Source organism: Schistocerca gregaria, chromosome 2 (assembly GCF_023897955.1).
Source record: "Schistocerca gregaria isolate iqSchGreg1 chromosome 2, iqSchGreg1.2, whole genome shotgun sequence".
Classification (NCBI taxonomy): Eukaryota; Metazoa; Arthropoda; class Insecta; order Orthoptera; family Acrididae; genus Schistocerca; species Schistocerca gregaria.
In genome coordinates this window covers 519,672,109-519,691,367 of record NC_064921.1, presented here as the reverse complement: position 1 = coordinate 519,691,367, position 19,259 = coordinate 519,672,109, and positions in this window count along the sequence as shown.

The window sequence follows — 19,259 nt, the reverse complement described above, 5'->3', positions numbered from 1 at the left end:
GAACTTAATTGCGGTGCGTTCATCGATAGTGTAGAGACTGACAGACATAGTGAAGTAAGGACGGCTATGTGCTCGGTACTTCCAGCACAAAAATGGTTTAAATGGCTCTGAGCACTATGGGACTTAACATATGTGGTCATCAGTCCCCTAGAACTTAGAACTACTTAAACCTAACTAACCTAAAGACATCACACACATCCATGCCCGAGGCAGGATTCAAACCTGCGACCGTAGCAGTCGCGCTGTTCCGGACTGAGCGCCTTAACCGCGAGACCACCGTGGCCGGCACTTCAAGCACACTTTGGACTTATTCTTCTGTTGTTATGGGAGTAGCATAAACCGTAGAACGCAACAGAAAATAGTCAGGAGGTGTAAGATCGGATGAGTGTCTAAGATGTCAAACAAATAACACACCTCACATTGAATTCCTAAAATAATTCTGGTTAACTCGATGTGAAATTGTACGATTTTTATTAATAGGTAGATCTCATAAATAAGCAACTAATTCTCACACTAGTAACTGCATGAATAATTTCCCTGATCCGAGCCACGAGATGCAGTTCTGAGGGAAAGATTTTTTATGACAGCAATGCGTGTCACATGTAGGCTGACACCATCACCCGTGGGGTAATTAGCGGACACAATGAGACACTGCGTAGGCCGTCGGCAAAAGCCGACCCTTGTCCCTCCGTTTAATGACGACCCTTCGGAAAGCCTTTCTACATTAACACAGAGATAGATGCCAGATAAAACATCCGGAGAAACTCAACTCAAAACATTGGTGACTCACTGTAGCCACCTGTGTTAAAAACTCACATGAAAGAAAAAGCTGTTTATCTCAGCATGATGTACCAGAACTCTACCCTACGAAAGAAACGACGCCTGTGATAGGTTACAAAAACTCTAGTGGGTGGAGTTATAACAAGTACGAACACTCTGATCGGCCAAGAAGAAAACGCGTGACCACCAGCTTTGATATAGGCAAATTGCAGACAGGATAATTCGCTCTTTTCTTGCAGAAAATCGTCGAGTGTCTGAGCAAGATGACTTACACTGTGCTGAGACGATTGAGAGAATCATTATATAAACACTTGTTCACAGGCTTGCCTTAACTTGTAAGGACGTAAACTGCAAAGTCTCCTAGTACGGAGACTCGCACTGAACACTGACAGTTAACGCTTGCGAGGGATTTGAGGGCAACATAGTACTTGCTATTCCAGCCAGATAGCGTGCTGTACCATGTCAATTAACTTAGCTAGGGAATAAGTAGGAGTCGTGGCTTCACCGAAGATGTAGGAAATGTACGAGACTGGTGTTTAACAGTCGAGAGAGATTTAAAATAAATTATCAGGTTCACAGCTCGCGCCGACGCAAGGCAAACACATGCGTGCTCGCGACACACCAGCAAGTGATAATCAATTGATACTCAGAACTGTGGTCGTCTCTGTCTCACCTAATTTTCGTACATTCAGCTATGAGCTGCAGTTAAACATATTCACGATTGTCGAGCTTAACTGAAGCAGAAACGCGAGATGTCTGATTTAACGAGAGGGACTGATCAGCCACTGTAGAGTTACGAATTGTTTTAATTGTTTACTTCCTTTTCAGCGTCCTTTGCCGACCCCCATTCAATTTTGGGTATTTTCATTGTGCATTTCTGCGTAACTGATATCTTTGGCCCGAATTGTATTTAATTTGTTTGTATTTTTATCTACCCCCAGATATAGTCATCAACCATCTTACCATTAAAGAACCTTATAATAGCAAGGAATTTCTCTTCACAGTTATGAACACCAAGTAACAATATTTTACCATCCTGTAAATAATTTTGCTAATATTGCTATGTCATGAGGTCATACATAGAGTAAGGATAAACCTTAATAACGAAAATATAAGATTTTCATTTTTTTCTAACATATAGTTACGCCTGAATCCATACACTAATTTCCATTAGCGATAACGTTTCGTTTACACGGAGTGGAGTGGACCTGACATTGAGATCATAGTCTGATTATATCACTGTCCTTTCTGCTGCTCTCTTCTGAGCTCTGCATGCGTGAAATGGTATCTTCTTACCTTGCAGGCTACAGGTTCAACACCAAGTTCCTAAAACACAGAGCGTCCTTGTGCGACTGTGGTAGAAAGATAGATCAGACCCAGACTCACAGGTGCTACAAGTGTTTTGGATATAGCTCCTCAGCTATGTGATATCCAGGTAGTGCAATGACTTGAAGCTCCATTGTTTTACAGCCACATATTATGTGATGAACCTGTAACGCCGCCTTACCTAACGTGGTAGGAAGTACATCTCCGATTAAAGTGTGTTGGATGTTCATGCTATTCTGGTTTGCGTTAGATGCACCCCAGTGATATAAACACATAATGAGTGAGAACTTACACGAACAGTTAACCTTTAATGGTTGCATCTAGTGATTTACGCACGGGTTTCCTTCTTCGCACATATCAGTGCTGTAAGATTTCAGAATACCATCTTGAGTGAACGTCCATACGTCGGTAAGTAGCACCAAAGTCGGTAATGTGGCTGCAGTATACAGCACTGTAAATAATAATGTGCAGATTGTACCTGTCATGGATGACAGTCCTCCACTGGTTTTGTATGTCGATGGTATGGTTGCAGCTCTTTCATGCTTATATCTCTTCACGCAGTAGTGTGAACGTGTCAAGGTATGAGCCGTTTATTCAGTGTTGGTGAACAGTTTCTCTTGAAGTGTTCCAAAATATCCGCTTCAAACGCATCCGTTCGATAAATGCGTTGATGGCCGGCACATATTTTTGACCCCAAATATTGGAAAGAAATGCAAAATAATGGATACAGTGCGCAAATGGCCTACTTTACGTGAATCAAATCTCTCGCTTCCACAAAGAAAGCACACTTTTCAGAATACATATGCCTCAATTTTAGAAACACTCAAAGCGAAATATGGTATCTAGTTGATCTCAGTGCTACCACATGCAAGTATTATATCGATCATTAGATACATGTGTGTTAGTGCACATCGCCACGCTCTCAACAATGTTACTATTTCAGTGCACAACAGCACCTCCGAATTATGGCGAGCACAGACGATTATCGATGGATTAAATGCAAGCACAGGACAGCTATTAGTCGCAGCTCTTACATCCGCCTTACACTCACGCCTAATGGGTTGCATAACTACTTAGGTTAAACATGGTCCAAAGAAGCTTCCACGCAACGTTCTCAAATTGCGGGCCTAGGACTAGGGTTCACCCTGGAAAAATGACCAGTTTGCATTCTAGTGAAGATATTAAACATTATCACCGTTTTTCCTATGCGCTTTGCAAGGGTATTCAGCCATTAGTCAAAGTCGCTATCGTCTTTTTTTAATCTGTGTTTCGAAGATAAGCTCAGGATCACTGTTTGGCTGACAAGGGAAGAAGAGATGACACAATTAGGAACTCAGTTCCAACCTCTTCGAAACGCCCGGTGGCATGGGGCATGTGCTAGTACTGACAATTATTCGTCCACCATCTGGGGACATCAAGGACCCATTGGTGCTATTTGTGAGGAGTAAATTTAATGCCGACACCAAGATTTGATCCGGTTCCACACACTTATTAGCGCCTGTAACGACGCAAAAACAACGTAAAACTGCGCAAACACGCATCACCGTCGTCCACATCCCACAGATATACACTGGTCAGTCATAACATTATGATCGCCTACCTAATAGCCTGTACGTCAACCTATAGCATTGATAGCACCGTCGACGCGCCGTGATATGGAAGCCATGATGCCTTGATAGGTCAATAAAGGGAGTTGGCACCACACCTGCACACACAAGTTACCTGGTTCCCATAAATTCCGGGGAGGGGGGCGATGAGCTCTGACGCCACGTTCAATCACAACCAAGATGTGGTCGACTGGGTTCAGATCTGGTAAGTCGGAGGGCCTGCAGGTCAATTGGAGTTCGCCACTGTGTTCCCGAACCACTCCATCACACTCCTGGCCTTGCGACATGGCGCATTACCTTGTTGAAACATACCACTGCCGTCGAGAATCATGATCGTCACGAAGGGGTGTACGTGGTCTGCAACTAGTGTACGTTACTCCTTGACCGTCGTGGTGTCTTGCACGAGCTCCACTGAACCCATGGATGCTCGGATACATGTTCCCCAGAGCATAATGGAGCCGCAGCCAGCTTGTCTCCGTTCTGCAGTACATGTGTCAAGGAGCTGTTCTCCTGGAAGATCACGGAGTCGCACCCACCCATCGGTATGATGAAGAAGGATCGCGATGCATCAAACCTTGACTTTCCACATCCCAGAGACTCCTCTCGAAGGGATTCATGGAAAACGACAAATGTAATGTAAACCATGCGACACACTGCCACTGCGCTAACGTCCAGTGCCGATGGTCACGTAACCCATTTCAGTCGTGGTTGCCGACGTAGCAGTGTCAACATTCGCACATGCAAAGGTCATCGTTAGGGGTGTTAGGTGCAGCGTGTGTTCAGACGCACTTGTACTTTGCCCAGAATTGAAGAATAATGTTAGTTCCGCCACACTTCGGCGCCTGTCCTTTTTTACCAGTCTGCCCAGCCTACGACGACCTACATCTGTGATGAGGGTTGTCCGCCTAACCCCACGACTTCTGGACGTGGTTTCACCTTGGTTTCGCCACGTGTTCAAATGGTTCAAATGGCTCTGGGCACTATGGGACTTAACAGCTGTGGTCATCAGTCCTCTAGAACTTAGAACTAATTAAACCTGACAAACCTAAGGACATCACACACATCCATGCCCGAGGCAGGATTCGAACCTGCGACCGTAACAGTCGCACGGATCCGGACTGCGAGCCTAGAACCGCAAGACCACCGCGGCCGGCTCGCCACGTGTTGAAGACACTTACCACAGCACTCCTCGAAACCGGCAGGTCGTGTAGTTTGTCTGGTGTGAGGTCGGTCGCTTGACGGCGCGTTCGGCGCGGCCCTGCCCGTTGCCGCCGCGCCGTAAGGCACGGAGGCTCGTACTAGGGCGTATCGCTTCTAGTCGGGCAGTCCTCACAAGGGATGCGTCTCTCACAGCCTCTCCTTCCCAAGTGGCTCTTTCCGCCTTTCCGTGGTGCCAGACGTCAAGCTCGGCATTTCTCGGGTTCGCCGGAACGCTGCCTTGCGACAGAAGGGAGAGCTGCGACCCAACCCGATGCGAAAGCGATGGGTGCGTGGCACAGGGGGAGCTGTGTCAAGGGACCGAACATCAGTCCCTTTCTGTTCGCAAGGCACAGACCAGCAGGTGCTCTGCATGCCGGCGACTTCGTTTGTCGGCGTGGGATCGCGGCGCGACTCGGCAAGGGTGCTTCGCCGCGCTCCTGGGTAACCGGGGCGTTATCTGCCAAACCCAGGAGGTGGTGACATCGCCTGGGACAGGTTAGATGGGTCCAGACCGCCGAACGACTGGGGGACCGGCCCGCCACCTGAGTAGGAGTGGGTCTTTGGCCGAAAGGTGGAAGCTCGGGCCAGTTGGCGGCGAAGGACGAGAGGTGCATCCGCCTCTCCGGAGTGTGGGGTGCACTTGCCGAGGAGCTTTGCGTGAAATCGTCGGTGACGAGGCCACAGAGGGGGACCAATACGCTGGAGATGGCGTGTTGAAGCCAGCAGCTCGAGAGTGCCCTTGACCTAGGGGCGAGGTCTGTGGGCGAGCTGCATTCTGTATCCTCCCCCTCCCCCCCCCCCCCCCATGCTAGAGGAGCTGCTCCGGGGCAAGAGACGGGCTCTCCCACCTTTTTTTATCACTCGTTACGATCATGGCGACAACTGAAACGAGTGATTCGAGTGCGTGAAAACGCGCTTCTTTTGCGCCTGATCCCTCTCCCCAGGACGAGCTGGGGGATGAGACAGTCACGCAAAGACATGCAAGAATATCACTGCTCTGGGAGCAGAATATAAAGAATGGCAAAATAACTCAAGCGGCTCTGTCCGTGATAAAAAATTAACTGGCAGCACTGGTCATTGCTCATGCAAAGCTCGAAGGCCGTGTGGAAGAGCTGGAGATGGAGAACAGCAAACTGAGAAAGCAACCTGTATACCTGGGCGGCGATGTCTGTGCAAGCGCCTACCAAGCCAAATACCACCAAGGAAGCAATAGACAAAGTAACAAAGAGATCAGACACTGCGGTCTTTCTCAGGACCCTGCCTGGGCAGGGCACCAGTGTCAAGAAAATTCAAGAGTTGCTTACCACAACTATCAACCCTGTAAAACACAAGATTAAGATAAAGAGAATTAAACCAAGCAGAAATTCAGTAATCGTGGAAGTTGCGTCAGAGGAGGATAAAGAAAAGCTTCTGAATAATCAAAAGTTAAACTCAGTGGTCAAATACGAACCACCGAGGAAAAGAAATCCTCTAGTTATTCTCAATGACGCACCCACAGTAATGACTGATGAAGAGCTTACTGAGACAATACGAGAGTAAAATTTTGAAGACATGAATGAAGATGAATTCAAAAACTGCTTTAAACTAAGGTTCAAGACGGGGCCTCGGGGTCGTGATGTTGTTCACCACGTTGCCGAGGTCACGGCACCAATGTGGAAGAGCATCACGACAATGGGCAGATTGTACGTTGGCTTCCACTCGGTCAACATTAGGGATTATATCGTGGTACCTCGCTGTCATAACTGTGGCGACCTGGACCACATTCTAAGGCTTTACACCAAGGAGTCGGCTTGCACAAAGTGTGGTGTAAACGGTCACAATAGTAAACATTGCAAGGCAGCAGCAGCCTTCATCCGTTGCAAAAGCCGTGGCAAAAAGTCATGTGGAGCCACAGGACGAAATTGCCCAACATAACGGATGTTGGAACAGCGGTTAATTTCTAGAATTGACTATGGCTGAACACAGCTTACGGAACAGGATGCCAAAGCGTAAATCCCCGAGCAAGAGGAGGAGGGATCCTATGAGGGCAAGTAGAGTTAAGGAATTCTTGATGTCGCTCTCGGGCGCCACTAAGACAGAAACATCGAATAAGGTCATCCAAACTGAGTTCCATACGATGGATAAAAGCACACAAACAGATCTCCCCTCAACGGGCATAGACCCCACCCCTCAAAGCCGGGGAACGAAGCCGATAGCACATCAGAAGCGACAAGGGCATCCTGTGGCTGTGGCAATTTCAACAAATGATCAAAACAAAGTAACACAACAACCGATTCAAGAAAACACAGTTACCAGCACAAGTCCAAATTCCACCACACAGAGCACTCCAGTAGTCAGATTGCCACCTGTTGACCCAGTGAGGGTGTACCCCAATATCGAGTACATGATGCAACTGGCTAGGCTGGAGGAGCCGATTACCCTGACCACTGCCTTACGACATGTGGTCCGTGTAGGACACGAAGAGGGTAGGAGGGTTACCTTCTCAGTAATGGAGGCTGTGGACAGAATTCAGCCAAAGTCAGTGAATCTCCTCACTGACTTCAGAACCCTGCGAGACCTGCTAAAGAAAGTCTTTGAGAGACGAGGTGATAGGTTTGATCTCAAGGACATCTATGAACAGGCTGGACTGGCAAATGGACGAATTGCATTCGACTGGAGTAAGAGCTGGCCAGACGATCATATGCACACGTACTTTCCTTGATGACTGAAATAACTACTGGACAGCTAAACACTCACAATAGCCGACTTGTGATGCAGGAGCTCCGTAGGGAGGTGGAGGAGAGTAGACTGAATGTGTTCTGCCTACAGGAGTCGTACTCCCAAGTTGGGAAAATAGCTTTTGCTGCCGCAGCATGGCAAATCGTCAGCAGAGGAGATGACCCAAGAGCGGCGATAGTTATCACAAATAAACTTCTGAGGGACACTACAATCTCGTAGTTCACGACTAGTCATTGCAACGTCGTGGAGATTCAATCTCCAGTGGGAGTAATCACTCTTATAAACATGTATTTCCAATGCGGAGATGACATTGGACAACATCTAGAACATCTGGAAAGAGTTACCACGGCGTTGCAGGGACGGAAGGTAGTCATAACTGCTGACATCAACGCAAAATCCCCCCTGTGGTACAGCGGCGCTAGAGATACAAATGGGGAAAAAATGGAAGAATTTATTATGGCTTTGCAACTGGTGGTGGCCAACAATCCTGGCAACCCTACTACCTACGCAGCAGGAGGAGGACAGGGCACGAACATTGACATTACATTAACAACAACAAATGCAGCAAACCTTATACAGCGCTGGAAGGTTGTGGGCAATTCCACCACAAGCGACCAAAATCTAATAACTTTCACTCTAGGTGAAAGGGAGTGCCGTTGTGCCATGGGGTGTGAAGTACAATTCAATTATAACAAAGCGAATTGGGAACGCCTAGCAAGGGAGTGCGACATTCCTGCCTTACCAGAAGGTGACCTACATCAAGACATAGCCGTGGACGAAAGAGCTGAGGAACTGGTGGGCGCAGTACACAGAGCGGTGCGGGCCGCTGTACCGACCAGGAGGAAGGCCACGGCGGCCTCACCATGGTCGGCCGAACTAGAGTAACTACGTCAATCTGTTAGGAGGTTGAGGAGGCATTACCAGCCCAGTGTCGTCTGGCTGGAAAGGCAAAGATGGCAGTTGCAATATAGGGAGGCCAAGCAGAAATTCCAAAAGGAACTGAGGGAAGCAAGGATGCATAGCTGGGAGAGTTGCGTGTTAAACCAGTTGGCCTTGGACCCATGGGGTCTCCCCTATAAGTTAGTGAGAGAGAAAATCCGCTCTCCCATGGAGTTATCGTCAGTCAGGCAGGGGGGCAGTATGACAGAGTCTTAGCAGGAGACTGCGGAGGTCCTCCTCCGGTCCCTGCTGCTTGATGACAGTGTGGGTGGAGAAACTGAAGGGCAACAGCAACTGCGTTATGCGGATTCAGGTGAATATAACAACGATACGGCAGTCCACCCCTTTTCTGAAGAGGAGGTGGCTGCACATATAAGATCTTTAAAAAGAGCGAAAGCTCCGGGACCAGACGGCATTGTGGCGGAGGTGGTGCAATTCCTGGCCCCCCAGTTAATTGCGCCACTAACTCATCTCTTCAATGAGTGCCTGAGGCAAAGGAAGTTTCCCAAGAGGTGGAAAACTAGAAATGTGGTTATAATCAAAAAATGACCTGAAAAAGACCGGGCAGAGGTTAAATCATATAGGCTGATTTGCCTATTGGACCTGTTTGGGAAACTACTAGAAAAACTGTTGTCTGACGGATTGACAGCAATTCGGGTGCTGTGCGGGATGAGCAGCAGGTAGTTCGGCTTCAGGCCAGGGCGGTTGGCATCTGATGCTATCGCTCTGGCGGCTGAGGTCTGTGGCTCAACCCCGTACAAATACACAGTTGGATATAAGTGGCGCCTTCGACAACCTGTGGTAGCTTCCGCTCTTCTCCTGTCTGTGGGAGAAAGAGTGTCCAGGGCCCCTATATGGGTGTCTGAGGAGCTATTGTAAGGATTGGGAGGTCTGGCTGTCATCCTCTAGCGGAGGAGTTGGGAAAGCAATCACAAAAGGATGTCCCCAAGGCTCCGTTTTGGGACCTCTTTTCTGGGACATCTGTATGGAACCGTTATTAGACAGTTTACAGCGAAGTGAAGAAGTGCTAGAGGTGATAGCCTATGCGTATGACCTCCTCCTGTTGGTCGGCGGTCGTAGCCGAGAAGATATAGAACCAAAAATTGAAAAGGCCATAGAGAAACTGCACCGATTGTGGCACAATACCAAAATGACAATATCTCCTAGTAAATCTACATACCTGCTATTAAAAGGACAGAAATCCTACTGTTAGAATCGACGACTCACCAGTTCTTTGGCGACGGGAGACACACTACTTGGGAGTCATCATTGACGAGAGATGGAATTTCGGGAAACACATTGACACCGTAACCCAGAGAGCTCTCCAACTACTACATAATCTCATCTCCATAGGACACAAAAGATTTCATCTCCCCCCTCATCTCGTTAAACTCTACCATTACAGTATTCTAACTTCAGTAGTGGGTTACAGCTCGAGAGTCTGGGCGCACAGGCTCACGAGGGTCGTGCCCGCCATGACAGTGAGAAGGATCCAGAGAAGCATGAGTCTGAGATCTTCGGTGGCTCACAGAACATCTCCGGGGAGAGCCCTGTTAGTCATAATGGGGCTTTGCCCGTTAGACATCAAGATACGAGAACAAGCGGCGTGGTATTGGGAAAAAAGAGGAATATGGAGAAAATAATAGAAATTATGGGTGTGAGGGTGGAGCATAAGAGGGAAATAAGAAATAGAGGGGAGGAACTTTGGCAGAGGTCTTGGGAGGAAGAGATGTAAAAGAGTGTGGGGGCCTGAAATACTTTGAATCAACACGAGGACTCATTCACTTTCTCACTGGCCATGGACCCTATCCAACATACTTATGTCGGTTTGGGAAGAGGGCAACCCCCACGTGTGACTGTAGCGTGGCAGAGGGTACTCCCGACCATGTGGTTTACGAGTGCCCCCTCTTCAATGATGTCGTGACAACACTTTGGGACACTCTTCCAAATCACGATACATACCACCTACTCAGACAAGAAGACACTTTTCACATTCTCAATGCATTGGCAGATGGGGTATCACGAAAAGTGTTTGTAGAATACTTGATGGAGCTAGATTAGGTATCAACTTGTAGACCAAACCAATTGAGACCAGATCCCATTCCCATGCCGCCTATGCGTGGGCTGGCCGACTTCTATCACAGTTGGAATCCGCCACGTACAGGACTAGAGGGAGTGGGGTCAACACGACCGATCAAGACAAGCACCGGATATGATGTAGGTGAAGTTAGTTTTGTAGGACTTAGATTAGGACACTAATTTAGGGAACTGCAGCGTTTACTTACCTTGGCCAGCCTAGTGCCAGGGACATGCTCTTCAGGTTTAGCTCGTTGAGCCTCGCTATCCCAAGTAGGTTTATATACAACTGACACACCTGTGAAGCTGCAGGTAATAAGAAATAGTCATAGTAGATAAGTTAAGTAATAAGTAGTTAGATCATACTGCCCATTGTTGTAGTAAACTGTAACTAACACATTGTAGTAGTTAAACTGTAGCTCACTAACACAATTGTAATCTTATCTATGTATAATTATAATGACCCACTAATCATCTTAGGAGGTGGATTAATTTTGTATAATTATTATTGCTTATGGAATAAAGAATTTTTAAAAAAATGTCGTGTAGTTTCTGAAATGGTTGTGCCGATCCTTGGGGCCTTCCAATCTGCCCTCGGTCAAACTCAGATGTATCGCGCACCTTCCCCATTCTACACACGGACAGCACTCTCACTGGTACTGCACGTACCGTGCGTGTGCCTGACTAGCGAGGTTTATATGGACGGCAGGTCGGTGGTCATAGTGCTCTGGCTGATCAGTGTACACGTGAAGTGCTAAGTGAGGATAGAAGAGTGACTTCACTTCTGCAGACACATATCTCACAGCACCAGTGAAAGTGGGCCACAGCGATCTGATTCGAACGAATGAATGTTCTGAACATTCCAAATGCAAATAACGCGCGATGTAAGCAGGATATAGCGATGCTGGCGCCATCTGTTAGTAGTGAGGGATGTTAAGGGTTATTCCATATACAACGCAGTTAATTATATCGCACTGGTCGAAGAAACGTCTTGCGTTCGTAGTGGAATGCTATTTTTGCTACGGTGAATCTGCCCTGCTCGTGTAATGTGCCTTTCTTACGGGTTTCAAGATTCAGCCACGATATCCAGTTCCTATTCGTGAACCAATATTGAACTGTGTAAGAAACTTCAGTGCAGCTGCAAGTGCATCGAATCGGAAATCTACTGGTCCTCGGAAAACCGTGCGAACTCCCAAGGACATCGGCCATGTGCGTAGCAGTTTACAGGGAAGCCCTCGTCGTTCGTTGCGAAAACTTTGTTCTTACAAGAAGGCGTGACATGCCACATATCCAACAAGAGCTTGTAAGTTCTCCGTGGAGCATTTGGTAACCGCATAATATCCAAACGCCCTTGTGTCGAGTGGCCGCCTCGCTCGCCTTACGCAACCGTGCCAGACTTTTACCTATGGGATCGATGGCTTGAGAGTAAAGGCGACAAATTTACAACAGTCAAAACATCGAATTCACGATGAAATATCCAGAAATCTTCTGGCAGCTACGAAAGGTATGTTCAAAAACTGGGTGAAACGCCTTGAGTATTGTGTAGCTACGATTGGCTGTCACTTAACCAATGTAGTATTTCATAAAATATGTGTTTTACCTTGTGTAAAATGTTCAACCTTGTTTCGCGACTCGCTTCCTACGCCCGGGTTCCCGTGTTCGATTCCCGGCGGGGTCAAGGATTTTCTCTGCCTCGTGATGGCTGGGTGTTGTGTGCTGTCCTTAGGTTAGTTAGGTTTAAGTACTTCTAAGTTCTAGGGGACTGATGACCATAGATGTTAAGTCCCATAGTGCTCAGAGCCATTTGAACCATTTGTTTCGCGACTTGTTTGTGTGTCATTCAGATTTGAAATCGTCAAAACATTGTGAAACACCGCCTAATTACAGAAAATATATTATATTGAATTTCTAAGACTGGCTATGGAAAATAGGGATAAAGAGAAGCCCTTCTTTGTTAACAGATGATCTGACATTTTATTAATGCTTATTAGAAGAAAACAGAAACCTATAGTCAGGTAGTAACGCAAAACAGGTAATGAACTTTTGCTGTAGGATAGAAAATGAGCCGACAATCAAAAGCTCATTCCCAAGCTTGCCTCAGAAATTCGAAATGATTCAGGTGAGAATAATGTGCTAAATATTGAGCAATTAATTGAATTGCAAATCAAGGAGCAGAGGCTTAAAAAGTATTCGCGAGCAAGTCCGCCTGCTTAGCTGGATGGTAACGTGCTTGCCTCTCGTGCAGCGCGTCCGGGTTCGATTCCCAGACCGATTGGAAATTTCCTTCGCCCGTGGCCTGGGTGTTGTGCTCATCACCGCGCGCAAGTCGCCCAGTGTGGCGTCGGCTGAGATAAGACTTGCACTTGGCGGCCGAGCTTCCCCTGTTGGGGCCTCCCGGCCAACGATGCCATACGCTCGTTTCATTTCCATTCGCGAACATTGGATCAACCGGTGGTAAATCATCCAAAACAATCAATTTTATGATAGCTCGATATTAGACTTAATCTTTTTGTACAAAATGCAACTTACTCGTAAATACCTTAAACCCCATACACTTAAAGCTATTTTTCCTATTAAATTGGGATTTGACTTACGTTGTTGTACGAGGTGTGTTTCTTTAGTAAGTACCGTTTTGAAATTTAAAAAAAAAACGCGCTAAGATATCTCAATAATTTTATTTTTACATGAAATCCCATACCTTAATCTACTTTTCTACATAATTTCCGTCAATATTGACGTTGTACCAGTTTTTGAATACCCTCCTCATAGAAGTCTGCCGGTCATCGTCTTGAAGACGCTGACCGCCCAGGTGTTTCTTCAAGTGCAGGAACAGATGGTAGTCACTGGGCGCAAGATCGGGGCTGTACGGAGGATGATATAGAGTCTCCCATCGAAAAGATGTGATGAGATCTTTGGTCTGATTCGCCACATACGGACGGGCATTGTCTTGCAGCAAAACGATGCCCTTGCTCAACTTCCATGGACTGTTGCTTTGATTCTGGTGTGACGTAGGCCACCCATGTTTCATCGCCCGTAACAATTTGCCTTAAGAAATCATCACCGTTGTTGTGGTACCGCTCAGGGAAAGTCAATGCACTGTTTAAACGTTTGGTTTTGTGCACATCCGTCAACATTTTCGGTACCCAACGTGCGTGAAATTTTCGGTAATTCAAGTGCTCGGTCACAATGCCATACAAAACACTTCGAGAAACATTAGGAAAGTCATCCTGCAAGGAGGAAATCGTAAAGCGTCTGCTTTCTCTCACCTTATTGTCCACTTCCTGCACCAAACTTTCATTAACGACCGAAGGACGCCCACTCCGTTGTTCATCATGCAGATTTGTGCGGCCATCTTTAAATGCTCTCACTCACTTGTTACCATTCCATCACTCATAATGTTTTCTCAGTAAACTGCACAGATCTCACGATGAATGTCGATCGCTTTTAGGCCTTCAGCACTGAGAAATCTTATAAAAGCCCGTACTTCACAGTCGGTGGGACTCACGATTATCGGAGGCATCTTAAACAGTCAGTGCACAACGTAAACAAGGAAGAATCAGACTGTAATGGCGTCAGTGCGTAGAGCCGTAGATTAAGGTACAAGAATTTCAAAACAGTACTTACTAAAAAAACGCCACGTAGATTGTTTATGAACAATACTTCACTCATATCTGAGCCATCTCTATGGCTTTTCATACATTAGCTGTTACGGGAACTTGACTTATCATTAGCTCCGTCACCATGAAGGAAGTCAGTAGCGTCGGCAGCGTCTTGTAGTTGGTTGTAGAGGTGTGTGAAGTGGTTGAGTTCAGTATACATCCCTAATCCACTGAGTCAAGGCTGAGAACGTGCCAGCTTATGAGAATTTAACTGAACCAACTTTTCCTGACTCCATGGCAAAAGTAACGCATTTGTTGTTGGAAGTGATTAGAGAATTCTCCTTTGATCTTTTCATTGCGAACCAGTTACCTGCACATAGATTTTCACTTGGTTTGGGGTCTTAACTTTCGATGGAACTACTGAGCTACCGCTCCCCTACGCCCACTGGCGAATTCCTCGAGGAGCAGACGCCTGGCTCATTCTGTCCACAAAATAAAACGCAAATAACACCGTGTTTCATTACAACTACGTCAGTGTAGTTCTAGGTGTTGGCAGTGCCACAAAAACAATGGAGCTCTCTGGTTAGTACGAGGGTGAGTCAAATGAAAATATTTTTTAAATATTATTTATTGTGCAGAAGTGGTACAAAGCTGTATCACTTTTCAACATAATCTCCCCCACGCTCAATGCAAGCCCTCCAGCGCTTACAAAGTGCAGAAATTCGTTTAGAAGAAAATTCTTTTGGTAGCCCGCGCAACCACTCATGCGATGCATGGTGTACCTCTTTATCAGAACGGAACTTCTTTCCTCCCATTGCGTCTTTGAGTGGTCCAAACATATGGAATTAATTTGGGGCAAGGTCTGGTGAGTATGGTGCATGAGGAAGACACTCAAAATACAGGTCTGTGATTGTTGCAGTGTGGGGCCTTGCAATGTCATGTTGCAAAAGGACACGTGATGACAGTGATCCAAGTCACTTTCATTTGATTGCAGGCCGCAGATGATTTTTTAGGAGATTGTGTATGATGCACTGGAGACAGTGGTCCCTCTAGGAATGTAAAGCTCCAAAATGACGCCTTTTTCGTCCCAAAGAGAGTCAGCATAACCTTCCCTACTGCTGGTTCTGTTTGAAACTTCTTTGGTTTTGGTGCCATTCATTGCTCGCTCTCTTCGTTTCTGGTTGGTGGAAGTGAAGCCAGATTTCGTCTTTAGTAACGATTCTTGCAAGGAAGCCATCACCTTCTCGTTCAGAGCGCCGAAGAAGTTCTTCGGAAGCATCAACACGTCGTTCTCTGATTTCAGGAGTCAGTTGCGGTGGCACCCATCTTGCAGACACTTTGTGGAACTGGAGCACATCATGCACAATGTGGTGTGCTGACCCACGACTAATCTGTAAACATTTCATTCAGTGTCACTCGGCTGTTTTCCTTCACTATGGCTTCAACTGCTGCAGTGTTCTGTGGAGTCACAACTCGTTTTGCCTGACCTGGACGAGGAGCATCTTCCACTGAAGTCACGCCATTTGCGAACTTCCTCCTCCATTCGTAGACGTGCTGCTGTGACAAACGTGCATCACCGTACTGAACCTTCATTCGTCGATGATTTCAATAGGTTTCACACCTTCACTATGCAAAAACCGAATAACAGAACGCTGTTCTTCTCTGGTACTAGTCGCAAGTGGGGCGGCCATCTTTATACTGATGTTGTTGTTGTGCTCTTCAGTCCTGAGACTCGTTTGATGCAGCTCTCCATGCTACTCTATCCTGTGCAAGCTTCTTCATCTCCCAGTACCTACTGCAACTTACATCCTTCTGAATCTGCTTAGTGTATTCATCTCTTGGTCTCCCTCTTCGATTTTTACCCTCCACACTGCCCTCCAATGCTAAATTTGTGATCCCCTGATGCCTCAGAACATGTCCTAACAACCGGTCCCTTCTTCTTGTCAAGTTGTGCCACAAAAAATCCTCTTTTCCCCAATTCTATTCAATACCTCCTCATTAGTTATGTGATCTATCCATCTAATTTTCAGCATTCTTATGTAGCACCACATTTCGAAAGCTTCTATTCTCTTCTTGTCCAAACTAGTTATCGTCCATGTTTCACTTTCATACATGGCTACACTCCATACAAATACTTTCAGAAACGACGTCCTGACATTTAAATCTATACTCGATGTTAACAAATTTCTCTTCTTCGGAAACGCTTTCCTTGCCATTGACAGTCTACATTATATGTCCTTTCTACTTCGACCATCATCCGTTATTTTGCTCCCCAAATAGCAAAACTCCTTTACCACTTTCAGTGTCTCAGTTCCTAATCTTATTTCCTCAGCATCACGCGACTTAATTCGACTACATTTATTATCCTCGTTTTGCTTCTGTTGATGTTCATCTTATACCCTCCTTTCAAGACACTGTCCATTCCGTTCAACTGCTCTTCCAAGTCCTTTGCTGTCTCTGACAGAATTACAATGTCATCGGCGAACCTCAAAGTTTTTATTTCTTCTCCATGGATTTTAATACGTACTCCGAATTTTTCTTTTGTTTCCTTTACTGCTTGCTCAATATACAGATTGAATAACACCGGGGAGAGGCTGCAACCCTGTCTTACTCCCTTCCCAACCACTGCTTCCCTTTCATGTCCCTCGACTCTTGTAACTGCCATCTGGTTTCTGTACAAATTGTAAATTGCCTTTCGCTCCCTGTGTTTTAGCCCTGCCACCTTCAGAATTTGAAAGAGAGTATTCCAGTCAACATTGTCAAAAGCTTTCTCCAAGTCTACAAAGGCTAGAAACGTAGGTTTGCCTTTCCTTAATCTTTCTTCTAAGATTAGTTGTAAGGTCAGTATGGCCTCACGTATTACAACATTTTTACGGAATCCAAAATTATCATCCCCGAGGTCGGCTGCTATCAGTTTTTCCATTCGTCTGTAAAGAATTCGCGTTAGTATTTTGCAGCTGTGACTTATTAAACTGATAGTTCGGTAATTTTCACATCTGTCAACACATGCTTTCTTTGGAATTGGAATTATACTGATACTGCGACGGTATGTGTGCATCTGCACTAAGCTGCGACCTACAGGCCATTCTGCACGCTGTTTGTAGCTCCCTTACCAACTTACAGGATAACGGCGGGAAATTTCGATTTGTTATTACAAATTTAAGGTTTTCATTTGACTCACCATCGTATGATGATGGTAGACAGGCGTAATGCGATGAGTGATTAGGTGAAAATGTATGGCCAGTTTGGTTAATTTTGCGCAGTAAACATTGTGCCAAATTCATTAATATGTGTTTAAATTTGGCACTGACGAAAGCTGCTCGGCCATCTGGTTTGCCTCAGTCAAATGAGGAAGCTGAAGGTCCACCAGCTGTACAGGCCGTGTCCGTCTCCGTCCCTTTGACGCCGTCCATATGCTCCGTCGTGCCATGCGACGATCCAGTGATTGTAGAACATGTGTTCCTCGGTCGCGTTGTAACGACAATGGCAAATCCCTGTGCCGGGACAGGCAGGCCACGCACGCGGCGCAGTCACGCCCTCGCCTTGGCTGGCGCGGTCCGTATCCGGTACACCGGCAGCGGCGACTTGCGTATTACGGCGAGGGCCGACCTTGCCGAGAACGAGACCACCAGAAATTACTGGACGCTGGCCTTGGCGGCAGGTAACTCAGACTCCCAAGCTGGCGGCGCCGAGAAATCTCAAAACAATCCGTATCATCGGGCCGATCTGTGCCAGTCGCTGTAATGTGCTTACCCTTGAGTATTTTTATAGCGCGGAGACAAGAATATGAAAGGTAGAGCAGCTGCACCGTATCTCTACTCCTACAGCTCTGAGGTCAGATGCAGGAAATTTCGTTGCCGACGATTCTCATTTTTGCGGTTCACAACGGCGCATCACGCAATGAGAGTTCCATCCTGCTCATAGCTGACTGAGTCCTTGTAGTCGTTGTTTATTTACGGCGTTCAAGATTGCGGTTATCCGCAACCTTACAACACTGCAATAAATGATTGTGATTATAATGTAGAAAGTGCCGAAAGCCAAAAGCTAGACAAGACCATGCCTATTCTCTCTTCCTTTCTCACATTACCACACGCTATCATTCTTAACTGTACAGAACTATTAGAATACAATTTTGTTTAAAAAAGCAAAGCTGTTATCACTCGAAGACAAGTTTGAACACCGTAGTGCTTTACGAGACATATAGTCCTGTTGGAGGCAGTTGAAATATTCCTTATTATTTATTGTTCTCCTGTTTCTCCTATTTTAACTGATGATATGATGATGTATGTTGTTGTTGTTGTTGTTGTTGTTGTTGTGGTCTTCAGTCCTGAGACTGGTTTGATGCACCTCTCCATGGTACTCTATCCTGTGCAAGCTTCTTCATCTCCCAGTACCTACTGCAACCTACATCCTTTTGAATCTGCTTAGTGTATTCATCTCTTGGTCTCCCTCTACGATTTTTACCCTCCACGCTGCCCTCCAATACTAAATTGGTGATCCCTTGATGCCTCAGAACGTCTCCTACCAACCGATCCCTTCTTCTAGTCAAGTTGTGCCACAAACTTCTCTTCTCCCCACCCCTATTCAATACTTCCTCATTAGTTATGTGATGTATGATAACCGAAAATAATTTGATTTTTAAAACGAAACCGTATAGTGATAGACAACATTCGTAAAGATCCAAAGAACATATTTGATACATCGATACTTCCAGAAACTGTATAGGTGGTGAATGTAAGGCCACTGTAAAATGTGAGAGAGTTTTGTTCATTTGTCATCTTCTTCCTAACTTACCTCTTGTTTGTGGGAGCTCAGGCTGACCCGTTGTAGGTTAGGTAGCCTCTTAACTGTTTGCTGGATAAATATTAGTTATATCTGTATTTAATCTGTTCCACTTCCCAGTCTCTTTATCATTTATTCAGGTGACTTTATGACTTATTTACGTATGTTTTAGCGAGAAACAGACGAGGTCGGCGGCGAATTGTTCAGAGTAGAACCAGACACTATTCGTATA